At 36.6% G+C, this 14903-nt stretch overlaps 1 non-coding gene across 1 annotated transcript; it reads left to right on the top strand.

Moving 5' to 3' along the window:
• Positions 1 to 2879: 2879 nt before the first annotated feature.
• On the top strand, positions 2880 to 2985 carry LOC114679058 (U6 spliceosomal RNA). The gene has a single exon (XR_003730748.1). It is a non-coding gene; the product is annotated as a U6 spliceosomal RNA (small nuclear RNA).
• The last annotated feature ends 11918 nt before the right edge of the window (positions 2986 to 14903 follow it).

Here is a 14903-nt window from a genome sequence, read left to right on the forward strand (position 1 = left end):
CTTTCCCTGGTACTGACTGTGATCAATTATTATTTTAGAGAGACAGTTAACAACTGCCTGGTGACCTGACAAGCCTGGTGCATGTGGAGTTGGGGAGCCCTCTCTTGTCCTGCTCATTCTGACCGGCTACCTACTGTAACAATTGATTTACAGAAATTTAAAAAAAAAAAAAAGCTATGCTTTTTATGCAAACTTTTTTACTCTTTTAGATTAAGATTTGATAAACTTTTCTAATTAAAATGTTATCTTAATAATAAAATTAAGACTAAGACTACGCTTTTATAAAACAAACAGTATCATCAGACTATTTCTAATGAGAAAAACTGGAAAAAAGCATTGTTTTAAACTTTAGTGATTCTGTAAATCAAAGCAAAAATACTAAACTAATACCAACTAAATGATAGTTGGCATTATGCTACTTTAAAACATAAGAGAGCTCAATGATGTAGTGAAACTAAAATAGAGTAAATGTTAAGTCTGAGGATCTAGTCCCGGTTCTGGCATCAGTTAAACAAAGGCACGGGTATGTTATTTAGACAAATAGCCCAAATATTATCATCACTAACAGTAGCAGTTTGCTAAGGGATATTGCAACCCATGTCTGTATAGAGGGAAAAAAAAAATTCTCTATCCTTCATAGTTTTTTACTGGGCTTTCTGTAAAAAAACACAAATTAACATGAGAAAAACAAATAGACATTTATTAACATTTGTAGTTTTATATATACATGGGAGACACCAGAAAGTTTGTAATTTTATAAAGTATATCTCAAAGAATAGGCTTAAACTTCAGACTTAAATATCATCATTACCTAAAAGAAAAAAAGTATGTGGGGAAAGACCTGGTTAAGATGAAATGATGAGGAAAATCACCTTTAACAAAGGCATGGTTTGTTATGCAGATTTAAGTCATTGCCTTCTTCATTCAGCCATCCCTCAATTCCTGGTGCAGAGAGGAAGATCTCCCTACAAACAGAAATTATCATTTTTTGATGTAACTTTCTCTTACAGAAAGACAAATTTTCAGAGCTACTTCTGTGTCTGTTTCTCAGAGTAACCAGTTCAAAATAATTAATATGTCTAAGAAGCACTTTTTAGGGTGGCATATTCTGATCTCCAACAGTCATATTTTGAGTGATGTGTTTGGAGTCCCACTGTCTGTAGAGTCCATTCTCACTTATAAATAATAGAATATATTATTTATAAAATTATCTCCACTTGTAATAGACAGAGTTCTAATTTAATTCTTTTAACATTTGAATACACTCAGAATGTAAAATTATTGAAACTTCTATAATAAAAAATATAATTCTCATATTTTACAGTTGAAATATAAACAATATATCACCAACTAAAGTTAGACTAGAAGAGCGTATCCTTATAAGAAATACTAAGACTTTATATGTGTTTGAACTACAGTGATACTTCACCTTCTAAGAGTTTTAAAATATCTGATCATTGGACAATTTGTCTCTCAGATATATTCAATTGAGAATTTGGCGCTGGATATTTGTACTCAAATATACTACAACCAAAAGTTGAAACTCAGTTAACAGGAAATCCTTCTGATATACGTGTTACAGGAAAGGGGTCCCGATCCAGACCCCAAGAGAGGGTTCTTGGATGTCACACAAGAAAGAATCCAGGGCAAGTCCATACAGTAAAGTGAAAGCAAGTTTAATAGGAAAGTAAAAAAATAAAGAATGGCTACTCTATAGAGAAACACCAAGGGCTGCTGGTTGCTTATTTTTATGGTTAATTGTTGATTATATGCTAAACAGGGGATGTATTATTCATGCCTCCCCTTTTTAGACCATATAGGCTAACTTCTTGATGCTGCCATGGCATTTGTAAACTGTCATGGTGATGGTGGGAGTGTAGCAGTGAGAAAGACCAGAGGTCACTCTTGTGGCCATCTTGGTTTTGGGGGGGTTTAGCCGGCTTCTTTACTGCATCCTGTTTTATCAGCAAGGTTTTCATGACCTGTATCTTGTGCCAATCTCCAATCTCATCCTGTGACTTAGAATGTCTAACCATCTGGGAATGAAGCCCAGTAGATTTCGGGCATATTTTACCCAGCTCCTATTCAAGATGGAGTTCCTGTGGTTCAAACGCTTCTGACATATGCGGTAAAAGGGAGTCGCAAGTATTATTTTCAGATTGATCATACCACATACATTCAGCAAAATATGAGTCCGACATACCAGAAATGATAATAGAAACAAAAATAAATTTCAGTGGAGTTAATGAGTACAATTAACTCATATTTTGAATTTGCACATATCTAGACATATATCTAGACATATTTTTTTTCCTTTTTTGGAATGTGTTATGTTAAAGAGAACCTTTGGACAGATTAAACTTAAGAGAGTTTAACTGAGCTAAGAATAATTCATGAATTGTGCACCACCACCACACTCCCCTTACAGACAATAGAAGTGAAGAATAGAAACAGTTACATTGGTTACAGCCTGGCATTTGTCTTATGCTAACACTGTTGGAAAAGTTCATCACTTTTGGCTGAAACTTGCTGATTTGTATAAGAATAGATTGCTGTCTGTTTAAACATCTATTTAAGGTTACAGTCCACTATGTATGAAGGAACTTTTAAGCTGAACTTACAAGGAGGTTGCTTTAGGCTAAATTTAATTTAACAGTTGTATGAACTGATATATGGAAACATACCTACTATTGTCTGAACATAAGTGAACTTGCACTTACAGTATAACAAATTATGCCACTTGAAGAAGGCAATGGCTAGTAAGGTTGAAGTGTTGACAATAACGGGCTGCAGTGTATCTTGAAATAAACACTTATTCATTGGGAGAAGTAAAATAAATTTTTTAACAAAAATAAAACCACTGAAAAAATAAAATTTGAGTGCTCCCTTCAGCAGTACATATATAAAATTGGAACGATACAGAGAAGATTAGCATGGCCTCTGTGTAAGGATGACATGCAAATTCGTGAAGCGTTCCATAATTTTGGCCAGGATCATCCTGATACAAAAACCTGGCAGAGACACAACAAAAAAAGGAAACTTCAGGCCAATATCCCTGACAAGCATTGATGTGAAAATCCTCAATAAAATACTGGCAAACCGAATCCAGCAGTATATCAAAAAGCTTATCCACCACTATCAATTTGGCTTCATTTCCAAGATGCAAGGCTGGTTCAGCATATGCAAGTCAATAAGTGTAATCCATCACATAAACAGAACCAATGACAAAAACCACATTATTGTATCAATATATGCAGAAAAGACCTTTGATAAATTCAACATCCCTTCATGATAAAAACTCACAATAAACTAGTTATTGATGGAGCATATCTGAAAATAATAAGATCTATTTATGACAAACCCACAGCACATGTAATACTGAATGAGCAAAAGCTGGAAGCATTCCCTTTGAAAACTGGCACAAGACGAGGATCCCCCTCTCACCACTCCTATTCCACATAGTACTGGAAGTTCTGGCCAGGGCAATCAGGCAGGTATTGAAATAGGAAGAGAGGAAATCAAATTATCTTTGTTTGCAGAAGACATGATTCTATGTTTAGAAAATCCAATAGTTTCAGCTCAAAGACTCCTTAAGCAGATAAGCAACTTCAGCAAAGTCTCAGGATACAAAATTAATGTGCAAAAATCACAAACGTTCCTATACACCAACAATAGACAAGCAGAGAACCAAATCATGAATGAACACTCATTCACAACTGCTACAAAGAGAATAAGATAACTAGGCATACAGCTAATAAGGAACATGTAGGACCATTTCAAGGAGAACTAAAAACTACTGCTCAAGGGTATAAGAGAGGATACAAACAAATGGAAAAACATTCCACCCTCATGGATAGAAAGAATCAATATCATGAAAATGGCCATACTGCCCAAAGTAATTTATAGATTCAATGCTATTCCCATCAAACTACCACGGATATCCTTAACAATATTAGAAAAAAATACTTTAAAATTCACATGGAACCAAAAAAGACCTTGCATAGCCAAGAGAATCCTAAGCAAAACGAACAAATTTGATGCATCATGTTACCAGACTTCAAACTATACCACAAGGCTACAGGAACAAAAACAGCAGGGTACTGGTACAAAAACAGACAAATAAACTAATGGAACAGAACAGAGAACTCAGAAATAAGACCATACATCTGCAACCATTTCATCTTCAACAAACATGACAAAAACAAGTAATGAGGAAAGAATCTCCTATTTAATAAATGGTGCTAAGGAAACTGGCTAGCCGTATGTAGAAAACTGAAATTGGACTCTTTCCTTACACCTTATAAAAACATTAACTCAAGACAAATTAAAGACTTAAATGTAAAATCACAAACCATAAAAAAACCTAGAAGAAAACCTAGGCAATACCTTTCAGGACACAAGCATGGGCAAAGACTTCATGACTGAAACACTAAAAGCAATTGCAATAAAAGCTAAAGTTGACAAATGAGATTTAATTAAACTGAAGAACTTCTGCACAACAAAAGAAACTATCATCAAAGTGAAAACACAACCTAGAAAATGAGAGAAAAATTTTGGAACCTACCCATCTGACAAAGGCCTAATATCCAGAATTTACAAGGAACTTAAACAAATTTACGAGAAAAAAAATAAACAACCCCATCAAAAAGTGGGTAATGGATATGAACAGGCACTTCTCAAAAGAAGACATATATGCAGCCAACAGACATAAAACAAAGCTCAACATCACTGATCATTAGAGAAATGCAAATAAAAACCACAATGAGATACCACCTCATGCCAGTCAGAATGGTGATTATTAAAAAGTTACAAAACAAGAGATGCTGGCGAGGTTAGGGAGGAAATAGGAATGCTTTTACACTGTTGGTTGGGATGTAAATTAGTTCAACCATTGTAGAGGACCGTGCGGTGATTCTTCAAGAATCTAAAACCAGAAATACCATTTAACCCAGCAATCCCATCATTAGATATATATCCAAAGGAATATATATCATTCCATTATAAAGATACATGCACACATATGTTTATTGTAGCACTATTCACAATATCGAAGACATGGAACCAACCCAAACGCCCATTAATCATGGTCTGGATAAAGAAAATGTGGTACAAATACACCATGGAATACTATGCAGCCAGCCATACAAAGGAATGAGATCATGTCCTTTGCAGGGATATGGATGAAGCTGGAAGCCATCATCCTCAGCAAACTAACATAGGAACAGAAAACCAAACACCACATGTTCTCACTCATAACTGGGAGCTGACCAATGAGGACACATGGACACAGGGAGGGAAACAACACACACTGGTGCCTGTCAGTGGCAGGGTTGGGGAGCAAGGGGTGGGAGAACATCAGGATAAATAGCTAATGCATGAGGTGCTTAAAACTGGCTGGGCATGGTGGCTCATACCTGTAATCCCAGCACTTTGGAAGACTGAGGCAGGAGGATCACGAGGTTAGGAGTTTGAGACTAACCTGGCCAACACAGTGAAACCCCGTCTCTACTAAAAATTAAAAAAATAAAAAAAATTAGCTGGGTGTGAGAGCACTCACCAGTAATCCCACCTACTTGGGAGGCTGAGGCATAAAAATCACTTGAACACGGGAGGCAGAGGTTGCAGTGAGGCCAGATTGCACCACTACACTACAGTCTGGGTGACAGAGCGAGACTCCATTTCGAAATAAACAAATAAATAAACCTCAAATGATGGGTTGATAGGTGCAGCAAACCACCATGAAACATGTATACCTAGGTAACAAACCTGCACATTCTGCACTTGTATCTCATAACATAAAGTATAAAATCAACAAACAAAAGATTTCTAAATGCAAGTAAAGCCCAAAGCTGCAGCAGCCATTTTGATGTCATGAGGGTAACAAACCTAAAAGGGAATGTCAACATGCTGAATATAGTAAGCACAATGTTACATAGAAACTGTCTTTGATTATGTTGCTGAGGTGCTGAAATAACCAAAGTAGGGGGAAAAATGTATTTTACTGTTAACTTTCATGCAATGTTGCTGCTGAAAAATCTGTTATGCCTTTGTATAACACAATTTTTAAAAAAATTAGAACATTTTGTTTGTAATAAATAAAAAAAGATTAAATTTCTTGTTAATAACTATTAAAAAAAATAAATAAATACAATTTGAATTTGACCCACAGGGCTTGATCTCAATTGAGGAATTTGACCTGCAGGGACAAATTGTTCACTGGAAGAATCAATGGAAGAATTTGACCTACAAGGACCAATCGTTCAATTGTTATAAAATTTTCAGTATTTCTAAGGTTATGATTTATAAACACTATAAATTAAAATTTTTACTTCATTTGTTAGTAAATATAGTTTTTTTAATGAAGAAAGTCTTTTTATTTTGTTTTATTATTATTATTATACTTTAAGTTCTAGGGTACATGTGCACAAAGTCCAGGTTTGCTCCGTGTGTATACATGTGTCATGTTGGTGTGCTGCACACATTAACTCATCATTTACATTAGGTATATCTCCTAATGCTATCCCTCTCCATCCCATCCCCACCCCATGACAGGTCCTGTTATGTGATGTTCCCCACCCTGTGTCCAAGTGTTCTCATTGTTCAGTTCCCACCTATGAGTGAGAACATGCGGTATGTGGTTTTCTGTCATTGCGACAGTTTGTTCAGAATGATGGTTTCTAGCTTCATCCATGTCCCTACAAAGGACATGAACTCATCCTTTTTTATGGCTGCATAGTATTCCATGGTGTATATGTGCCATATTTTCTTAATCCAGTCCATCATTGATGGACATTTGGGTTGGTTCCAAGTCTTTGCTATTGTGAATAGTGCCGCAATAAACATATGTGTGCATGTGTCTTTATAGCAGTATGATTTATAATCCTTTGAGTAGATACCCAGTAATGGGATAGCTGGGTCAAATGGTATTTCTAGTTCTACATCCTTGAGGAAGCACCACACTGTCTTCCACAATGGTTGAATTAGTTTACAGTCCCACCAACAGCATAAAAGTGTTCTTATTTCTCCACATCCTCTCCAGCACCTGTTGTTTCCTGACTTTTTAATGATCGCCATTCTAACTGGTGTGAGATGGTATTTCATTGTGGTTTTCATTTGCATTTCTCTGATGGCCAGTAATGATGAACATTTTTTCGTGTGTCTGTTGGCTGCAGAAATGTATTCTTTTGAGAAGTGTCTGTTCATATCCCTTGCCCACTTCTTGATGGGGTTGTTTGATTTTTTTCTTGTAAATTTGTTTAAGTTCTTTGTAGATTCTGGATATTAACCCTTTGTCAGATGGGTAGATCGTAAAAAATTTCTCCCATTCTGTAGGTTTTCTTTTCACTCTGATGGGAGTTTCTTTTGCTGTGCAGAAGCTCTTTAGTTTCATTAGATCCCATTTGTCAATTTTGGCTTTTGCTGCCATTGATTTTGGTATTTTAGTCATGAAGTCCTTGCCCATGCCAATGGCTTGAATGGTATTGCCTAGCTTTTCTCTCTCTCTCTCTCTCTCTCTTTTTTTTTTTCTTTGAGATGGAGTCTTGCTCTGTTGCCCAGACTGGAGTGCACTGACACGGTCTCGGCTCACTGCAACCTCCACCTCCTGGGTTCATGCCATTTTCCTGCCTCAGCCTGCTGAGTAGCTGGGACTGCAGGTGCCTGCCACCATGGCCGGGTAATTTTTTTGTATTTTTAGCTTGAAGGGGATGGCATTGAATCTATAAATTACCTTAGGCAGTACGGACATTTTCACAATATTGATTCTTCCTATCCATGAGCATGGAATGTTCTTGCATTTGTTTGTGTCTTCTTTTATTTCATTGAGCAGTGGTTTGTAGTTCTCCTTGAAGAGGTCCTTCACATTCCTTGTAAGTTGGATTCCTAGGTATTTCATTCTCTTTGAAGCAATTGTGAATGGGAGTTCATTCATGATTTGGCTCTCTGTTTGTCTGTTATTGGTGTATAGGAATGCTTCTGACTTTTGCATATTGATTTTGTATCTGAGACTTTGCTGAAGTTGCTTCTCAGCTTAGGGAGATTTGGGTCTGAGACGATGGAGTTTTCTAAATATACAATCATGTCATCTGCAAACAGGGACAATCTGACTTCCTCTTTTCCTAATTGAATACCCTTGATTTCTTTCTCTTGCCTGATTGCCCTGGCCAGAACTTCCAACACTATGTTGAATAGGAGTGGTGAGAGAGGGCATCCCTGTCTTGTGCCTGTTTTCAGAGGGAATGCTTCCAGTTTTTGCTCATTCAGTATGCTATTGGCTGTGGGTTTGTCATAAATAGCTCGTATTACTTTAGATACATTCTATCAATACCTAGTTTATTGAGAGTTTTTAGCATGAAGGGTTGCTGAATTTTATTGAAGGCCTTTTCTATAAGATAATCATGTGGTTTTTGTCTTTGGTTCTGTTTATACGCTGGATTACGTTTATTGGTTTGCGTATGTTGAACCAGCCTTGCATCCCAGGGATGAAGCCCACTTGATCATGGTGGTTAAGCTTTCTGATGTGCTGCTGGATTCGGTTTGCCAGTATTTTACTGAGGATTTTTGCATCGATGTTCATCAGGGATATTGGTCTAAAATTCTCCTTTTTTGTTCTGTCTCTGCCAGGCTTTGGTATCAGGATGATGCTGGCCTCATAAAATGAGTTAGAGAGGATTCCCTCTTTTTATATTGATTGGAATAGTTTCAGAAGGAATGGCACCAGCTCCTCTTTGTACCTCTGGTAGAATTTGGCTGTGACTCCGTCTGGTCCTGGACTTTTTTTGGTTGGTAAGCTATTAATTATTGCCGCAATTTCAGACCTGTTATTGGTCTATTCAGGGATTCAACTTTTTCCTGGTTTAGTCTTGGGAGGGTGTATGTGTCCAGGAATTTATCAATTTCTTCTAGATTTTCTAGTTTATTTGCATAGAGGTGTTTATAGTATCCTCTGATGGTAGTTTGTATTTCTGTGGGATCAGTGGTGATATCTCCTTTATCATTTTTTTTTATTGCATCTATTTGATTCTTCTCTCTGTTCTTCTTTATTAGTCTTGCTAGCGGTCTATCAATTTTGTTGATCTTTTCAAAAAACCAGCTCCTGGATTCATTGATTTTTTGAAGGTTTTTTGTGTCTCTATATCCTTCAGTTCTGCTCTGATCTTAGTTATTTCTTGCCTTCTGCTAGCTTTTGAATGTGTTTGCTCTTGCTTCTCTAGTTCTTTTAATTGTGATGTTAGGGTGTCAATTTTAGATCTTTCCTGCTTTCTCTTGTGGGCATTTAGTACCATAAATTTCCCTTTACACACTGCTTTAAATGTGTCCCACAGATTCTGGTATGTCGTATCTTTGTTCTCATTGGTTTCAAAGAACATCTTTACTTCTGCCTTCATTTCGTTATGTATCCAGTAGTCATTCAGCAGTAGGTTGTTCAGTTGCCATGTAGTTGAGCTGTTTTCAGTGAGTTTCTTAATCCTGAGTTCTAGTTTGATTGCAGTGTGATCTGAGAGACAGTTTGTTATAATTTCCATTCTTTTACTTTTGCTGAGGAGTGCTTTACTTCCTACTATGTGGTCAATTTTGGAGTTAGTAAATATAGTTTTTAAACAGACATGTTTTACAAAAATTGTTTCTGAAGTTTTTCTCATTGACAAAATGAAGAATATCTAAACTTTTTAATAATGATTGTATGTATAATATTAAATTTCTGTCTAGTGCCTGAAAAAATATTGTGCTGTTACATTGATTTATCTAAAAAAATTACAGTATTTGATTTTAAATTGTATGACCAGAATTTACTTCTTAGAACCCAGTTCATATTTTTGTATGTATCCTTACTTTGTGTTTGTTGGGAGGCAGAGCTTTACACTTCTTTTACGTCTAATTCAAATTATTACAGAAATGTAAGTGGTCACCTAGTCTTTCTCTCAATCTTCCATTTGTAGACTATCTTCCATTTTTCTGTCATAGCTATTTCCCTAAAACAAATGTCCAATGCGCAGTGTCATCCTTCTGTTCACAAATCTCCATTGACTTCTTGAAGCTTACATTGTTTAAAAAAAAAAAGGCCAGGTTTTGTGTCTGATGCCTGCAAACTCAGCACTTTCGGAGGATGAGGCAGAAGGACCACTTGAGCCCAGGAATTCTAGAACAGTTTTGTGCAACACAGTGTGACCCCATTTCTACAAAAAATAAAAAAGCTGTCTGAGCATAGTTGTGTGCACCTGTGGTGCCAGTTATGTAAGAGGTTGAGGTAGGAGGATCGCTTGAGTCCAGGAAGTTGAGGCTGCAGTGAGCCATGATTATGCCCCTGTACTCCAGCCTGGGTGACAGAGTGATACCCTATCTCAAAAAATAAAAAAAAAATTAAAAAATGGAAAAAAGAAAATAGATATTCACTGTGATAACAATGATCCTTGTGAAAGCCCAGTAAGAAAGACTATTCAGTTCACAGTGATGAATATAGAGACCACTGCAATGGGATTTTGCAGTGGGAAAGAGAGATTGGGTTTAACTAAGCGTGGGCAATGTGGATACAGCATGACTAAGTGGTCATTTAGAGCCAAGGACAGGATAAGGGTCAGTGGATGGAAAATTACTAACAGGAAATATCAGAGGTCAGGGGGATTCTGGCTAAACTGACCTAGCAGGATTCCAGCCAAAGACAGGCTAGAGTGATCAGACATTACCTGGGAGATGGTGGAGAATGAAAAACCACATCCAATACCAAGGATGATCAGATATCAAAGGTAGAATTTCTTGCTCAACTGATCTAGCAAGATTTTTAATAAAACTGAATTTTACAAGGAAATGCACAGAGGATTTTCAAAGGCCTTATTAAAGTTTGGTCAAGAAAAAAAAAAAAAAATCAATAAACATCAGAGTCCAAACTCCTTGCTATGCTTGTGATCTTGGCCTGGCACATCACTAATAGTCTTGTTTTGTTCTTCTTCTACCTCCATGAATCCCTATTCCCTCCAAAATAACATTAAAATTCAATAGAAAGATACTTAAATTCTGGCTCCTCAAGCACACATACAAATTCACATACACACACAGACAAATACCCCACTGACTTGACCATAGTCAACTCTACCTTCTTTGCTTATCAGGACACTTCTCCTTTCATCCTTTATTTGGACCACAGTGGACTCCCTGTCAATTTCCAAACATGCACGTGTTTCCTCTGTCTATTTATTTGACACTCTTACCCTCAGTGCCATCTGTATGACTCAAAATCTTATACTTACTTCAGAACAAAGCCTACATGAAACCCTTTCAGAAGCACTTTCTTGGATTATTTCTTCCAAAATTATACTCTCATGAGACTTGTTTTTAATAAACCCTTATAATATTCTCCACTCATTACTTTTGATATTAGAGTAACAAATTTGACTACCTTGCTGATAGATTGTAAACATTGCAAAAGCAGAAATTATTTCACTCATTTTTCTCTCTTCTACAGTAAAATAATAATTTAAATATTTAATGAATGATGAATACAAATTTTATTTACATAAAACAATTATGTAAATTCTCTAGAATTTATATAAATTTAATTCACTACATTTCAGGAATCTTTTGGAAGTAAATCAAATAGAATATAATTATAGAAGGTATATGCATTTCATTGAAATGTATTTTATCTGAAGATACTGCAATCACTTTGGCATGAATAAGAAATTAATTCACAAGAAGACTAAAGAATATACCAAAAATCTACATTGGGTCCTTATTATTTTATAGTAAGAAGATCACAATAGGCTATTGACTGATTTATCTAGATATGTAGAAACCTATAAGGTAAATCCTCAAGTAACTCACAGCCCAGCTGAGTGTTGTAACATAATGCTGTGTACCTCCTTCCACCTCCTGAATCAAGTGTCATGACTCTGCTACCTAAATCATGGACCCCCGCTGAAGTACTGGCCTTCAAACTCCTCATAAGCCAGTCTGTATATCTCCAAATGTATCACTCACTACTTCTTTACTTCACTTACTCTTTACAGTAAGTGAATTATTTACTTTCAAAAGTTGATCTAGTATTTTCCCCATAAAATATGCCACAGATTCCTGGCTCTGCTCCATGACTTACTTCATTCCTACCACCTGGAAAGCCTTTGACTTTTCTCTCCTTTCATTAAAGTTTATCTCTTCATGGAAATTTCACTTAAATGGAGTAACCCACACTGATGCTTCTCTACCCTGAACTCTTAAGGAATTTATTATCTGAACTCTTAATTAGTCAAATACACAATGAGTACTATGTTGCAATTTAATTTTTCCATGGAAATGCCTTTTCTGCTGAAAGAAATTTTAAGAATGATTTTTTAAGTTATCTTCAATATTTTTAAAATGGCTTTAATAGCTTTCTAAAATATGTTTAGAGAAATGTAAGTATATGAATTAAAATACCTGAGAGAATATTTTCTTTTTAAATTGTTTATTATGTGCTATTTTTGGTGGGTAGCTAAATAAATGATGAGATATGGGCTCTGTACTCCAAGAGTTCATTATCTAATAATAATAAATAAAGGAATTGAAATTAAGTAATGAATATCATAATAAGTATATATACAAGCTGCACTAAAGCTAATCTGAATAACTTTTCTTAAACTTGGGAGGGAGAAAATGTATGCAACATTCCTCAATAAGTCTTCAAATATAGGCTTTCAGACAGATAACATGGCAAAAACATTGGAATCGGATGTGTCAAAAGTAGAAAGATAATCAAAGGAAATATGGAAATATGCAGACCTCCCATTTTTAGTGAAGTCTGACACACAGTAGGTACTCATGAATTCATAATTGAATGAGTAAAAGAGTGGCTTATAAGAGGTCGGTGAAGGGCCCAGACAAAAATCAACTTAATGAACAGTGTGTACCAAACTCTTTGTTTATAACACATCATAATCTCATTAGATATGTATGCCCATTTTACAAATTAGGAAACTAAAGAAGAGGGAAATAATCTTGTCCCAATTAAGGCTAACACGGTGAAACCCCATCTCTACCAAAAAATACAAAAAAACTAGCCGGGTGAGGTGGTGGGCGCCTGTAGTCCTAGCTACTCGGGAGGCTGAGGCAGGAGAATAGCCTAAACCCAGCAGGCGGAGCTTGCAGTGAGCCGAGATCCGTCTCTGCACTCCAGCCTGGGTAACAGAGTGAGACTCCGTCTCTAAAATAAAATAAAATAAAATAAAATAAAATAAAATAAAATAAAATATAAAAAAAAAATAATAATAATATGGAGAAGCAGTATTCATCCTCAAATTCATCTAATTCCAGTCATATAGCTTTATTATCCATCACCCTACTTCTCTACTTGCTACTGAATTATAAAAAAGATGGCATGTGCAGAGAAATACAAATATAGCTGAGTCACTATTTGTGAGAGAAGCTGCTGAGGAGTGCAAACGAGGAACGTATTAAAATGCAATTGTTTTGGTGTAAAAAATAGGGTCTAACTAAAACATTGGGAGTTTTAAAAAGAGGGTGATGTCATCCTATTTAGGGGTAGAATGTATAGAACTGGGAAATAGGTTGGCTGCGATGAGCAAATGAAAATGCAAATTTTAGGGCAATGCCCATGTTTTAACGTATCCCACAGGTAGCAATGTCTTTAATTTAGAAAATAAATTTAGGTGGAAAAGTAGATTTAACCTGAAGAATGTGTTAACTAAGGAGGAATAGTGCGTAGTAGCGGATACTTCTATACATACTGCCAAAATTTAGGTCTGTACCTCAGCAAGGTGGGATACAGAGAATCAGGGGTATACAACTAGTCTTTGAAGCAATGGGTTTGGATGAGTTCACATAGAGGTTTGGATACAGATTTTAAAAAGCTTCATGATCATCTAGGGTTTAGAGGTTCTTAAATTGCTAAGGAACAGCCAAAGTAACTGGTAAAAATAGAGAGGTAATAGTTTCACGGAACAAAAGAGGTAGAGAGTTTCAAAGCAGAAATCCTCAACATTGTAAGTTGTTGGGATTCATTCAGGATGGTGGCAGAAATATTAAAGGGAAATATTAAGAAAAGTTATAGGGAATACTCACAAACGTTTTTGGAAGGCCGAAAGGTTACATAGCTTGTAATAATTGAACAGGCTGAAGGCAACCCGTTCTTACCTTAGAGCATTAGGTCATAGGGTAAATACTAGGGACAATACAGGCTTCCGCAGTTAAGTCTGTTTACCCCACCTCATTAACTAACCTTTAAGCCAGATGGCCTCCTCCGGAGGAGGTCGACCAGGAAAATTGCCCGCCTAATGGTATTTATTTTAGACCTCAGTAGCTGAACTTTATTCATTCATAGAACTACTCTCTTAACCATGTTAATTATCCACAAGTGTGTTTACTCAAAGCTTCTGTTGTTAATTCTATACTAAATAAATGGCTGGAGTGCGAGCTGCTCAGGGCCGCGGCTGCCATTCTTTACAGGACTCTCCTTGGAGTCTGTGAGTGGTCTCGGACCCTCAGCTGGGCTGGCCAAGCAGAATATCTGTGTGTCAGTGTACTTTATTCATCCATCCCCTGGTCAGGGGTCTGAAAGGGACAGACTCCCCGCAGCCATTGCCCCCACTAAAGGAGTGCTGCCTCAGTAAGTAGTTGCAGTTTTGTTAGAAGCTGAAATAAAATTTAAGATAGAAAAAATTGGGAGGTTGAGGTGGGCGGATCACGAGGTCAAGAGATGGAGACCATCCTGGCTAACAAGGTGAAACTCCATCTCTACTAAAAATACAAAAAAATTAGCTGGGCGTGGTGGCGGGCGCCTGTGGTCCTAGTTACTCGGGAGGCTGAGGCAGGATAATGGTGGGAACTTGGGAGCGGGAGCTTGCAGGGAGTCAAGATCATGCCAGTGCACTCTAGCCTGGGCTACAGAGCGAGACTATGGAAAAAAAAAAAAAAAA

The sequence above is a fragment of the Macaca mulatta genome, chromosome 6 (genome assembly GCF_049350105.2).
Source record: "Macaca mulatta isolate MMU2019108-1 chromosome 6, T2T-MMU8v2.0, whole genome shotgun sequence".
NCBI lineage: Eukaryota > Metazoa > Chordata > Mammalia > Primates > Cercopithecidae > Macaca > Macaca mulatta.